We start from the raw sequence: 14,620 nt of genomic DNA, 5'->3' as shown, positions 1-14,620 counted from the left end.
TTTATAATTATCTCATAATGTCCTTATTTTATAAAAGAGAACATTCAGAGGACAATATAAACATTTTCTGTATTTAGAAAGCACAATTATGCAGTCTCCCAAAGCTTGTTTGGTTTAATTTAAATAAATATAAGGCTTATCTTTATTATCTATGTAACACAGAACACTTGTGTTGTTGTGCTGTATAATAAAAATAGTCCCTAAATGAATTAATCTTAATTGTGCTTTTCATGGTACATTTGCAGAGCATGTGTTTAGATTTTACAGCTGTATATGCACCACTCATGGATGGCAGTGCTCTGCTCAGAGGCTGTATGATCCTTCTGTTGTCATATCTTGGACTTTGAAGGATGGAGAGATCAGTAAAGGAAATATATCTATAAAATATACACACAGGCACATTTACATACACATACAGAATTCACCATATCCTTTACACAGTCCAAAATTAAGCCTTCCAAGCAGCCTCGTAGACAACCCCTCTTTCCATAACTCCTTCAGCCATATCAAAGACTAAACATAATTCTGCCTCTAGGGACATGTTTGCATGACCCACAGATGCTTTCCCAAGACTGCCATATGCCCAGGGGGTAGGGTAAGGCTTGGAAGGTTATGTGTAACAGCACCACCTGGTGAAATATTTTTAAAGTCTACATAACACAAAATACACTAGTAGACAGGCCAATAGACTGTGCAAATCAAGACTGTGTTGAACCAAGCTCTTTCCAAAACAGTTTTTCCATTTATCACATATCTCAGTCGCTTTAAAGATTCCAGGTATTAGAACCAACCATGCAGTACAGAACTTGCCATTACCTGAATTTCATGGTGTCCTAGGGTGACTTTATGATGCTTTTATCCCCAGTCATCTGTTCTGTTTATGGATATTAAATTCTGCACCTTTAAGGCTGGTTCCAAGGGTGAATTAGGAGAGAAGAAGCGCGGAGTTTGTTATCAGAAACTGCACTTGCTCCCCCGCATCCTTTTCCTGAACTGTGTTGTCTGCAGCATGGACAGACGGCAGGACAGAGCTCTCCTTTGCTTTTTAGTTAGTTTTTTTCAGCTAGCTGAGGCAGATAAGTTCCCCAGACTATGGCTTTTCTTTTTCTTGGAACTGATCTGGACTGAGAACCCAGAAAAACATCAGCAGCTCGCACCTGTGGTCAACTGGGGCTCAGGACATGGCATTTTCCAGCACAGGAGGGACTGATAAGGGACTGAGCAAGCTGAACTACACTCCATGAGAAAGACTTTCTGAGTTTGCCATCTCTTCAGAACAGCAAGAGGTTTTATTGCCTAATATTATTCATTTTTTATGCTTGCGAATAGTTTGCTTGTTAAATAAACAGGTTTTTTTCCACTTTTATCCAAGAAAATCTTTTCCCAAACCAGTTGAGAGAGGGGCTGCTTGAATCTGCTTTCTAGAGGGATTCCTTTGGAAGTTTCCTCCCAAGTTTGCCCTGAACTGGAACACATGGTGACACTATTGCAGCAGTCATCGTAGGACTGGAAGAGAAGACTCTAGAGGTCATTTAGCCTATCCCATGGTCCAGAACAGGATCATTTGCCACTGTTCACATCCTGTCAGCTCCTCTCTAACTTGTTCCAGTGAAGTAAGAATCTTTCTAGATCACAAAAAAAAAAAAAAAGAATCCTACAGAGTTGCTAAAATCTTCCCCATTAAACCTACAATCCATTACTTCTCTCCCTGTTCATCACATGAACCAACTATTCCCTCAGTTTTGACAGGTTTTTCCTTCTCTTTCTCCCAGCTGCCTTTAGCATTTTCCAGTCTTTTATTCAATCTGCTTTCTGCTATAGATTATCTTTTCTCTGGTCTAGCTCCTCCTATGACAGCAGTGCCAGGCTCTGAACAGTGCTCTAGCTTTTGCCTTCCCAGTGCTGAATGGGGCACCAACAACCTTTAGATTCCTTTTTGCATGTCTGTACAAGACCAGAAGCTTTTTGTTTTCTGTGTGGATTTCTCCCACCCATTTCACTCTGCACAGCAGAATTCTACCTTTTTGTATCACATTCCCAGCAGCTTATGTTTCATTTTCATTTCAGATATAACTTGAGTCCTCTTCTTGCTTGATCTCAGTTGCAGATTTAATAAACCATTCTCTTCTCTCATCCCCAGGCTACATATGAAAATATGAACCAGACTTAGGACAGACTTGCACAGGATCTTTCTAGATTTCTCTGATCATTCAGTTACTGAGTCAGAAATAGCTGCTCCCTCAGTGGGGACTTTCTGAACATTAGCAGTCCTGTAGCCACTCTATAATAATTTAATCTGTGGATTTTTTCCTGGTTTGCATATGAGAATATCATCTGAGATGGATTTAAAAACCTTAATCAACTATTTTTTTTCTCTGAAGTCTGTTATGCAGCCATGGACAGAAATCAGATATCATCCACCAGTGCCTAGGATGAAATTACATCAGGTCTAGGTGGATTGAAAGCATCTTTTCTACCAAGATATTCCCTCCCTATTACAAAATGGGCTCCTAATTTTTTGTCAATTATCTTTACTTTGATAGCTATCTGATTGCAACTGATTGAAAAAAATTATGCCTAATCATCGGGTCTCTCCACAGGGCCTGTCATAGCATCCCCTCATATTCAGTAGATCTTTGGCTTTGATTTTACAACTCAAGTAATTGAAATAATAATTTTTCACTACAGGTTTTAATGTTACATTTCCTATACATAATTTAATGCCACAGTTTTTTACTCTTCGTTTTTCTACTCATCTTTTTAAACTGGTACAGATTTTTCATCTGTGTGGTTTTTTTCCCCCAGAGGGAAAGTTCATTTTCTATGAATTCATTACAGTTGATCCTTACAAAAAATGTTGTTTGCCTTTTGTTGCTGGGTATTTTTTCCCAGTGACATCAACTGTACTGATCCCAGGAATAATTAAATTTGCTGCCTTTTCCTACAAGTGCCTTCCCAGACACTGTGAAGATGAATATTTACATTACCTACATGTAATGCTCAATTCTTAACACTTCTGGGTCTACCTTTGTTACACAATGAATTTATGCTTTCTGCCAACAATTTTACAACAATTGAACTTGTAAAGTTTCAGGGTTTACTCTTCCACAGCCCAGTAGACTGCATAGCTCTTGATCTATAATTCACACTGCTGCGGATTTTGATATCGACTATATTTTTTTCTTCATACTTTGTACAATTTTATTGCCTGTCTCCTTCTTATGCAGCTATTCAGCACCAGTCTACAGCTTCATTCCAAATTAGAAACCCATTCACATAAGTCTAGCTCACTTTTTTTTTCGCCTAGAATAAAAGCTTCAAGCATAAGATGTTTCTCTTCTAAAATTTAAACTATTCTTCCCATATTATGCTATTCTATATTTTTTCTTACACATGGCATGTTTTCTGGATTACACAAATCTATAAAGCAAACACACTAAGGAAGAATATATGCTCTAGATATAAGTTTGCTATGCTAGATAAGATATTTCACATTGTTTTATTGTATGTTATGGTTTCCTGGGGATACAAATAAATACCTGGAGGGTGGTGAAAGCTTTCAGCCTTTGCGCTGGCCTTTTCTGCACTTGATTTTTCATCTTTGTGATTGCATTAATGCTATTGTCTGCTTATAATAACAGTAGCAATGTTATGCTAATCATATCCCCCTGTTTAAGCAAAATCTGAAACAATGTTTTAAGTAATAAAAAAGTGAAGCAGTTATTTATAGATGAGGCATGAAGAAAAGGCTACCTCTGGCAAATATGGCATGAAATATATTATATTAGGAATGCCTGTCTTACCAGGAGAATTAGTTTATCCCAATGGGATTTCAGTCAGGATAAATATTTGTTCTGAGTTAAGCTTTCTGGTTTCAATCCTCACATCTTCTGGAAAATCAAAATAGGTTTTATTCTCGTGCTGAAGACTTAATATAATTAATTTTTAATTTGTGTCCATGCAAAGCCAGGGTTTGGTGTCAAAATTCAAAGGGTCTGAAGACCTTCAGACTCAACCACACAAGACATGGCTCCTCCTTTCCCATGTCTGATTTCCTCTGACAGTGAGGAGGCCCAGAGTGTTACAGGAAGACACTTATTGCCACTCCATTGGCACTGTACCAGATACATCACTTATTTAGTCTTTCTCACAGCTTCTCTGCTACCCCTGCTTCACCCTAGTTTGCAACTTCAGAAAGCATGTAGTGTTAATGAAAACACATTTCCAGGCTCACTTAGCTGCTCCTTAAGCTAGTAGGTATTTAGCACATTTTCTGTTACAATGATAGCTAAAGGATGAAGTGTAATTAATATCATCAGTATCTTCTGGGGAGGGGATGGTGAGTTGGTGCAAATCCTCTATGATCTGTCATAGCTAAATATTTTAAGTCACAGATGCTTTTCTTAAAACACATCTTTATCTCAAAATATGTCCTTATCAGAGAGGGAGAGTGAGGAGTGTTATCAAGGACTGTTTATACCACTCATTGTGTTTCTGGCATATAAAATGGTGACGTCTTTTGTCCCAGAAATTTCATAAATTTTAATTTAATCTGTTTAATGACTTTTGACATAAACAGAAGAAAAATATTTAATTACCTCTTCTTCCACTTTCATTTCTGAGATGCTCTACTTTATATGGCATTTACAGCTCACAAATGTACTTTTTCTGCAATTCTTTTTCTACCTGTTATCCCACATGTGTTAAAAAATTCTCAGACGATGTCCTTGACATTGGAAATTCAGCTTTTCACTCTGTAATGAATGGCTGTGATCACCAAGAGCATATTCTCAGATATTCAATATTTTGCAGTAATTCAAATGAACAAAGCTGTTTGCCAAGTAACACTCTAGGAGTTTAAAAATTGAGTGCTACTTAATATAGATGTGACATAAGTCCATTTGTAGTGTTCCTGCAGAAGGCTTTCTACACTTTTTTGGAAATCAGTATGGCTGAAAGAAAGCATAAAGCCACAGGGATGTGACTTTTCCTTTGATCAGAGGCATTCTTTAAATCACACTCTTAGGAACGCTGAACATCCCTGAAAAAAATTTGTATCCCAGAAATTATTTGTATCAAGGTATTTGGTGCCTTTGAGGACTGAGACTTACTTCAATGGGATTTATCAGTATTTACACAGACTCAGGAACTGGCCCAACAATAACAGAAGAATGAACTTATCTTTAAATTATGGTTTCTTGCAGTAATTGTGTAATTTTAATGGTTTCACCTCTAACTGGTTCTTCATATTTAAAAGCTGCTGGCACAATGCTAAGACTAATATTTTTTTGTGCTTTTCTATCATTGTTATGTATGTCCGTCTTTTTTGGAGAAGAAAGACTGTTCCCGTTGTGATGTAACTGTGCTTGTGCTATTTCTATACAGGAATCTGGGGGGAGAAGGAAGAAAGAATATCTGACCTAAAATTTTCTTGGACAACATAGTCCTGTCTTCACTGGCCAGAAGTCATGTGCAAAGGCAGTTGTTTTTTTAGCATTTCTGGATGCATTTCACTTCCCTAAATAAGGGCTGTGTTGTTTTGGTTCATCAGTTACTTAACTGGTACTTCTCCAAGAAAAGTAAAAGAGGGAAAGGATACGGCATTGCAGCTCACTTTTGTGTGATGTTTATGCAGGACTGATTTTAACTCTTGTTTTTGTACAGCTGGAGTCTTCGATAAGAGTAGAGCGTGGGTGAGAACTTAAATTGCATCCCTTGATCTGTTTGTTGAAAAGATATCTGTTTTCTATTACCAGTCTTAATGACTATCCTCTACGATTTCTGAAACACTCCAGAAACTCCAATTATAATAGCAGGAGCATTACAATGCATGCAGAGTGCTGCTCTCCAAGATGAGAAAACTTCAGAATGGTTCTAGGAGAATAGTTAGGGTATTTCATTGAGATAATTTTTTGCAAAGCCTTTTCTCTATAAAGGTCCTACTCCTTGGAGTGAGTAAGATCCAATGTCCATCCATCCCAGAAACCTGTCTCAAACACCGGCCAGTGGTGCATGCTTAGTACTACGCACTGAAGTTCATGATGAGTAATAAGAGACCACAAATTACATGAAGATCCATGACTGGACTTTACTCCTGGTATGATGCTGTAACAGTCTAATCAAATACAGCAACCACTTATTCTTAGTCCAATTACAAGCATTTAATTTCCATATTTCTTAATTCTGCTAAAGATCATTAGTAGTATAAAAGTATTTAACCCTTTAGGCTCTCACCCTTCCCATGGATTGTTGTAGGAAGTTGTCAGTGACCTGACTTTTTCCTAAGAGGAAAACAGTGTTGAAGGTTCATTCCTTGGGTTTGCTCACAGTTATTTTTTCATGCTTTCCAATTACACTGGGGTTAGATATACTATGGTTACTTAGCTTTGGTGCACTGTGTTGTCATGATACCTTTAGAAGCAGAAGAACTACACAGCTGAACAAAGCTATGCAAGAATTAAGCTAAAACAAGCTGAAAAACACCAAATATAAAACAGGATTAAAACTACGGGACATGCAGCAGACACCTGGAAGCTGGATAGCTTGGCTGCTGCAGGTACAACACTCTGCATGACAGTCATCTGATCAGAGAGCAAAAGAAACTTTTTGCCTATCTTTTTCTGTAGCCATGCTTGAAACCACCATAAAGCACCAAAGCAGATGGACTATAAGAGTGCAGCAGGAAGGTGTATAAATATTGGACAAACTGAGTAATAGTGTCTCCTTTGACTCCCCTTTCAGACTTTGGTAACTTGTGGCTGGGAAAAACTAATTGCTCAGGTACTTTATGAAGTGGATGTTGTTTCTGAGCCTAATGGCCAGCATCAGATTTCCTCCATCAGCACACATCTTTCTCCAGTTGCTACCTGAACACTTACAAATACTTAGCATTTACAGCATTCTGCAACAAAGAGTTCTACACTTTGCTTATGCACAATATAAGGAAATATCTCATTTAAATCAGGACAATTCCTCCAATCTATATTTAATATCAGTTTTATAGCTGTTGATTCAGACATGAAAACTGATGTAGATAAAACACACAGCGCTGGTCTTCCTCTTCTCCCTACTAAACCCCATTAGTCTAAAATAAATTAAGTGAGTTAAAGATCAAATAGGGTCTGTAGAAGAATAGTATGTTTAGGTCTTGATTTCTGTTATACCGTATCCCCTGTCTTTTTCTGTAACTGAGATTATTAGCCTTATTGGAAAAAATCAGGTGCAAGTCATTTTTTCCAAGCTGAGCTGTGAATTTGGTAATGAAAGGGACCCATGCATGACTACTTCAGGTAGGAAAGAAGATCCCAAGTTTAATTACGCATCAATAGCAGACAAAACTAATGCTTACCTTCCTAAATCTCATAATGTATTAGTGTGACTTTTTGTAACCAAAATATTTGGTTCAGCTTTTATAATTTTAATTTTTTCCCAAACAGTCAATGACTAGAATATATTTTATTTTAAAAGATTAGCTTTTCATAGATCCAGAAAATTCCTGTATTTCTCTTTTGTTTAAAACATGAAACTACCATGTAATAGCAAACCCAGGAGTTCTTAGCCTATGAGATAGTAATCATAGCAAAGGATTCTTATTATTCTTTTTCTTTTCTATTATGTTTTCATTTTTATTGAGCAAATTATAATTCTTTATTCCTTTAGATATTTTCAGATTTTTCAGACCAATCCAATCAGTTTCTAAATTCAATAAGACTGAATGATTTTTTTTTCTTCTTGCTTTAAGTGTATCAGCATGGAAACTATGACATTTCACGCTTTGCTCCTGGGAATTCTGATTGTCTTTTGTGATTTCTACTAGCACTTAAACTTACTCTTAAAAATGCCACTCTTTTCTAAATGTCTCAGCTGCATAGGTAATGGTCGACTTTTGTTTTGGAGGTTTTGGTGTTTTGGGTTTTTTTGTTTTGTTTTTTTTTTAAGAAACTTGTTTCACTATGAAGGAGTTGTTTTATAACTGGATAGTTTCTGTGACTGTATGATTTTATCTTAATTTTATTCATTATTAGATTGCCTTCTAATTCACATATTTTTCTTTATATATTGATGCCTTTCCAAAATACTCCTACACCTGTGGAATCCTTTGAACCCTTCCACTGTCACTGTTTCCTTTGATTGTTTTCTACTGAGTTGTTTAAGCTTTCTCTTGTATTAGTTCATCAGTTTATTGCTCTCTTTTGACTTTCTCACCCTGCAGGAGTTTGCTAATACCCTGTAGTTTTAAGTTTTAAACAAAAGAGAAATACAGTCCAGACTGATGCTGGACTTTGGACAAATGTTCCAAGCCATGTGTCCAACCTAAGGTCACAAAGTCAATTAAACAATTGAAAGATTTTTCTTCAGAGGAAAGCTCAAGACTGTTTAGTTTGGAGAAGGGAAGGTTCAGGGGGATATAAGAGCATAAAAACACCTGACAGGGGGCAGAGAACAGCAAAGATGGAGACAGACTTAGTGCTACTCAGTGAAAGGACAAGAGGCAATGGGTACAACATGCAAAAAAAAAAAAAAAAGGCTTAGAAAAAGCTTTCATAGTGTAAGGATGATCAGACACTGGTTGCTCAAGGGTATTGATGAGTTGGCATTCTTGCAGGTACCCAAAACTCAACTGGACACACTCCTGAGAAACCTGCTCCAGATTACCCTCTTTAGAGCAGGGAGGGGTCAGACTAGACAATCTTTGGAGGTCCCTTGTTGCCTCAATAGTGAATTTTCTTTTAGCCCTAAGGAGTGAGAAAGCTCTTGTGAAATGGATAGGTCTCTGGTACTTTATTTTTTGAGACCTTAATCTCAAAAATGGAAAAATTTGCACAAAGACTCTTAGTGATAAGATGGTGCTCAAATATCTGAGAGAGTGCTTTAGCAGCTATTTATAAGCTTCCCCTCCAAATACACATTGTGGATAGGCAGTTATGTATACCATAACTGTTACCAACAGTTGTGTATCCACCAGCTGGTTTGAAGAAAAATTCTAAAGCTGGAATATTTTATTAATTAATAAAAATACTTTTTCTCCAAAGCTATAGGACAAGTGTTCCCAACATGAGGTAGGTTTCACCAGCAAGGCAAAGGGCTGGACTGGGTTTGCCAATGACATTTACCCTACTGCTCCCCACTCCTTCGTGCTAAGTAGGGTTAGGCTGTGCTGCCAACCCACAATCTCCGTTTAAGGTGTGACACCATGCCAGGACCTGACTCAGCCCACACACCCAAAGCCTCCCTTCAGAAAATCTCTCCAACCTCCTGGACTCCAGCATCCTGGTCTATCACTCATTCAGTACCAGGAGATTTCATGGCCAGAGTGACCTCTTATCCTCAGCAGCTGCTCAGTCTCTCCTTTCTCACTCTGGAAATAACCCTTTCTCCAAAATCTTGGGATCCATTACTCTTGGCAGAACACTCCAGACTTGGGTCCTGGAACGTTTCCAACTCTTACAACTTTCTGCTGTCAGCTGGGTGCTCTTATCAAATATGCAGCTGAAACCATTACCTCACACAGCTTCACACGACTCTGGAAGCCATCTGTGGTTAACATGTTTTTACTAAGGTCACTAAGTGGCAGAACAGAAGTTTGAAAGCAGGCAGTGCCAGCTCCATCTCCAAAAGGAGCATGCAACATTTATCTAGCGGAACATGATGAAGCTATTAAAGAAGGAGAGGAAGAAATGCAGGACCTCTGCAGGAGTGAGAGAGACTATAGCCCTGGCAAGCGGAAATATTATGGATAAAATTTACCTCTGGTCCAAATCTGGAGTGATGTTCAACTCTCCTTTAGTTTTGTGTTTAAGTCCAGTTCAATTTAAATATTAACCTGTTGATAACATTTCCTAGAATTCTTTTTTCAGTCTAAGCAAAACTTTGGCCATTAAATAAATAATACCACAATAATTATAAAAACATGAATCGAGATGGTGTTTCTTGGAGCCAAGAAGACGATAAAATTAAAAGCAGGAAATTTTTTGTCTAGGGAAAATACTTGTCATGCCATCTTGCAAAAACCTATTTCACTAATTAGTTCCAAGCTTTCAAAAAGTTTCACAGAAATCCCAGAATTAACATGTACAGACTTTTGTTCCCTTTTAAGTATTTTCAGAACTCGGTTCATATCTTGAATTTTGCAGGATTGTGCCATTTATTTGCACTGCCATTTGCAGCTTCTGTTGGGAGGAAGCTTCCTTTAACATAACTATGACAGCTACTGAGGGAAAAATTGAAGCAACACAGAGATTTTGCAAAATTGGTTTTTTATATACACATGATTTTCTTGGATATGAATTTACCTAGGTGCATTTCTCTATTTCAGCTGCTCATTTTACATTTAGATTAATGTGTTTCTGTTATGTAGTATGAGTTAACCTGATTAACCTGAATAGGCCAGTAAATGCTTTGTATCTGATTTAATCATTGGAATAATTTTGAAGCATTGCACACTTATGAGTTTGCTTTAGGTGCATTTTTTTTTACTTTTGGTGGATTGTGCAGATGGAGTAAAGATCATAATAAAATGTCTAGAACCAAAATAATTTTACTATATATATGCCTTCCTTATTGAAGGAAGACTATGTAGACTGTGTTGTGTGATTCAGGAGGCTTTGAATCAAGGGTCTTGCCCTTTATTCAGGAAATAAACATTTCTTTTAGTCAATTAAATTCATTGGAACACCACTGACCCCAAATGAATGACAATGAAGAATAATCCATGTTAATAACCAGTCTTTGAGAATAGAAAAAAAAAAAAGCTGCATCATTATTCAACAGAAGGTGCAAGAAACCCATTTTGACATAACTTGCCTTTTGTATTTTTTTATCCCTGTATTGCCTTGCACTGAGACTAATCATGAAACAGCAACAGCAATATTCCTTGTGATTTATGTTATTATTGACAATTATCAAACTTTAAAAAACATATAAAATCAAATCAGTTTTTTACCCTGAAATTCTTGTTTTACAAGCCTCTTGTGACAGAGTTCTGCTCTGACAGATTAACTACCACAGTGAAATAATATATGCTATTCACAAATTTTGCATTTCATTCCTTTAATTTTCAGTCTAACATTTTTCTTAAAAAAAAAAAAAAAGAAGACAAAAATTCCAAGCAGTCTTTTCTAGAGTAATGTTACGTGCGTTAGTATGGTTCCTCCCATGTTTTGTTTGTGTAGATAACTGTCTAATATATTTGCTAAATAGAGGAAACTCCTCCTTGTTTTTGATTAACTGTTCTCTAAAGAATCTGTCTCTAATTCTGCAATGTTTTTTTATGAGGTAGAGTAAGTAGGATAATAAAACTCAAGATGAAGGTGTAAGGTTGATGAGTATAGAGGTGTTATTGTATGTTCTAAATCATTTACTATCTGATTCTTTGTGCATTCAAAAGCTGTAAAAGTGTTCCGGCTGTAGTTATATATTGAACAGGTCTTTCATGAGCCACCTATGGTACTTGTCTCTAGTTTGTCCAGTCAATTTGCAATTTTATAAAACCACCTGAGCAGTTCCAAATTTCCAAAGTTCTATTGCTTTCCTCCCACCTTCCCTAAATCTCCCACCTGAAAGCAGGTTATCTGGAAGAGTGGGTGGTTTCCTAAGTAATACCACTAAGTGCAAACTGTCCCGATATGAAAGATGAGGAAATGTATAATTGAAGGCTAATGCATTGAAACAGAAAAAGTACAATATTATATAGAATTTGGAAACTAAGTCATATTAAAACAGTGAGTGTAAAGAATAGCATGATCAAAATAAGAAAGGCCAAGGTATAAGCAGAGAGAAAACTGATACACTTCTGGATAAATTTTTGTTTGTCACATGCTTTTTGAAAGAAGAAGACTTTGGAAATCACTGGCCCACCATTCAGCTAATAACAGATGGGGTCCAAAACCTTTAAAAATCTGACCTATATTTTTCCTTCTATCTTCAATAAAAAGGTTATCTATGATTAGATGACCAAAGTAGATACCATCTGTGAGAAAATAATCCAAGAAGAAAGGTTACTGAGGTATTTTCAGATAATCTGAATCTCAAGTAGTTCCTTCAATAACCTCAGAATTTTTTAGTAAACACTCTTAAAAGTTTATGGAGGCTGAGAGAGGTCCAAAGTTAGATACTGTCTTGAAAAAGGGGGAGGGAGAAAAATTACACAAGGAATTATAGAACAGTCAGACCATTATTTAGCAACTTAAATAACAATGTTAAACACTGCAGGCAAGTCTATATCTAAAACAAAAGTGAATTTCACCTGGTTCCAGCTGTGTGAAATCCAATTTATTTCTGTAGGAAATTGTGTCCTCATTTTTTGAAAAGCAACAGTAACACATAGCTGCCACTATAAGATTTGAAAGAGCCAGTCCTATTAACTGAACTCAGTAAAATGAATCCAGAAAAATTCAGTAAAAAACCAGCACTCTTTAGTCTTAAACAACAACAACAAAAACAACAACAAAAGTTATGCATCACTAGTGGACTAGTGGACAAAATAATGTTGTTAAGACCCTGGTCACGTAAGATGTATTCACACATGGATCTTATGGCAGAGATGGCTCTCCAGAGCAACCCTAAGCAGCTCTGGCTGACCTGAGTTTGGTCCTGCTGCCACATCCAAGCTCTGAAGTGCCACTGAAGCACTGGCTATGGGAAACCTTACTGGCAGGACAACCTGACCTGCAATCTCAGCTCAGTGTGAGGTGCCCTGGTGGCAGTACAGCATCAAGGCTGCAGTGATGGGCAGCATTGGTGGCCAGCTGCCAACAGGGGCAACCTGACCACCAGTGGACTTGGGGACAGTGTTTTGCTCAGGCCAATCACTATGGCTCTTTTGTGTGCTCGCTGTCTTGCAGGGCTGTGGGATTCAGCAGCTTTCCCTGTAATATATTTCCCGTGGTTCAGGTTTTCCTACAGCTGAACAGAGTGGCTGAGAGCAAAGGATCTGTTTCTGCTGGGAGCTAGTCTGTATCCCTGACCAGAACACTCATGCAGAAGACAACAGAGAAGGGAAAGTGAAGGACAGATGCGATGGAGACTGAGCCAGAGGGGCAAAGAGAGCAATGTAGGAGCAAGAGGTTCTCCTGTATGTTGTGTTCCTATTTATCTCTTTCCCTAAGACTTATCACAGATCCCTTTCCACTGGAAGTAAGCTGTGCTAACACAGAATCACAGAACAATTGAGGCTCTGGAAGGGACCAAGTTCTCTAAGTTAATCTGCTACTGCAATGTATAATGCCTCTGGCTCACGGTTGCTTTGACAAGCAGCTGTGGACCTCAACCTTTTGTTCTGTGTTGTTTTGCTACTCCAGAGGGGTACAACAGATGCTTAGACACCAGCTGGCTAAGGAACAAATTCTTCCATGTTGTTGGAGTCTCAAGGGTACACAGGAGACAGTTTCTGACAATCTTAAGTGCTAGGTTTGCTTTTGTTCTCCATTTAGAGAAATAAGGTAGAATGCATGAAGAGGTTTTTTTCTGTAAGTCCTTTCATTTTCAACCACAAATTACAGAATTCACTGTACCTTCCTTTTCCCTGAAGCATAGCAAACTTTCAGGTTGAGCCAAGTAAGGATGCTTATTTTCAGCTACCTAGGGTAATTGGTCTCTAAAAACATATGGCATTTCAACTTTAGCAATGACATAATTGTCATTCAACTGCAATGTTTGCTTAATTAAATTCATCCTGTGGGGAGAAAAAAAAAGTGTTAATATGTTAAATAAAAAGTAGAGCATTCAAATTAGAAGTTCAAATTCAGATTTGGATACAGCACAGTTTCAATTACCTTGTCCATATATAGAATGTTGCAAACATTATTTGCATGATAGTGTGGGTTTTTTTTTTTTTTTTACTGGACCATTGCTTCTATCTAGAGATCTGCTCTAAGAACTGATGACGGTTTTAGACATTAAGGTGTGGGACATTTCTAGCTGAAGTTTGAAGGATGAATTGAAAGATGCTGGTTTCTAGTTTGGAGAGGGAATGTAGAGCAGGTGAGTCCATCAGCTGGACAAGAAAACACAGGAGTCCAATGGAAACATATAATAGAACTGTAGAATCAGAATTGTAGAATATGCTGAGTTGGACACCAGCCTGATGGTACCCCATTCATTGTAACTCTTTGTGCCTGATCTGTGAGCCAGTTGTTCACCCATCACATAACATGGTGATCCAACTCTCTGCTGGATATTTTGTCCAGAGGAATAGTGTGAGACACAGAAACAGCTTATATCAAAAACTTTACTGAAGTCCAAAAAGATTACATATAATGGTGTTTCTAGATCAATGAGGTGGGTTGCCCTCTCATAAAAGGAAATCAGGTTTCACAAGCAGGATATAAGCTGTGCTGGCTGTGACTGATAACTGTATTGTCATGTAGGTGCTTTTCAATACGTTCCAGAATAATATGTTTCATGATTTTACTGGGCACTGAAGTGAGACTGACAGGCCTGTAGTTTCTGGGGTCCTCCTTGCCCTTCTCGAACAAGACAATGTTCACCAGCTTCCAGTCAGATGGGACGTCTCTGGATTCCCAAGACTGCTCAAAAATCATCAGAAGAGGTTTTGGAATGACATCAGCAAGTTCCTTGAGGATTCCCGGTAGAATCCCTTCAGGCCCCGAAGATTTTTAGG

This window comes from Molothrus aeneus, chromosome 1 (genome assembly GCF_037042795.1).
Source record: "Molothrus aeneus isolate 106 chromosome 1, BPBGC_Maene_1.0, whole genome shotgun sequence".
Lineage (NCBI taxonomy): Eukaryota > Metazoa > Chordata > Aves > Passeriformes > Icteridae > Molothrus > Molothrus aeneus.
This window is presented reverse-complemented; position numbering follows the sequence as displayed.